At 56.7% G+C, this 522-nt stretch overlaps 1 protein-coding gene across 1 annotated transcript in view; it reads right to left on the reverse strand.

The window, feature by feature from the left end:
- Positions 1 to 522, reverse strand: part of si:dkey-56m19.5 — an 11,027-nt gene that overhangs the window by 9,940 nt on the left and 565 nt on the right. The gene's annotated exons all lie outside the window — the stretch shown is intronic.

The raw sequence follows: 522 nt of genomic DNA on the forward strand, positions 1-522 counted from the left end.
TGATGTCTCTTACACCCCCACACGGACCCGGGATCACCCCCTCCTAGCGGGAGCTTCTGAGTGGATGGGGGGGGGGGGGGGGGTTTAAAGGGAAAAAGAAAGATTTCCCAGCCCATTCTCCCGTTGGGCAGGATCAGCTCCTACCCGGGGCTACAGCGCCGGATCTCTCACCCTGACCCCCCCCCCCCCACCTCTCCCTGTCCGGGGCGGGGGCTGGGAGACAGCCCCAGCGCTGTGTCTGTCTCCGTTACAGTCACAACCAGCCTCACCCACCCCCAAAAAAACCACATCGAGCAACAAAACAATCCGAATTCAACTAACTCCTAAATCCAACCGGGACACGAGCATCATTCCAGGGATGAAGGTTCGGGGGAAGGAAAGAGGGATTTCTAGTGATTCTGATTTGGATTGAGTTTAAAGAAAAGTCCCGAAATCTTAAGGGTGGTTGGGACGACATTCCTGGAATCCACTGGATCCCGGAGCCCCACTTAACCGGAACGGGTAAGAGGGAAAGGCTGCTTC

This window comes from Rhincodon typus, chromosome 15 (genome assembly GCF_021869965.1).
Source record: "Rhincodon typus isolate 14 chromosome 15, sRhiTyp1.1, whole genome shotgun sequence".
Lineage (NCBI taxonomy): Eukaryota > Metazoa > Chordata > Chondrichthyes > Orectolobiformes > Rhincodontidae > Rhincodon > Rhincodon typus.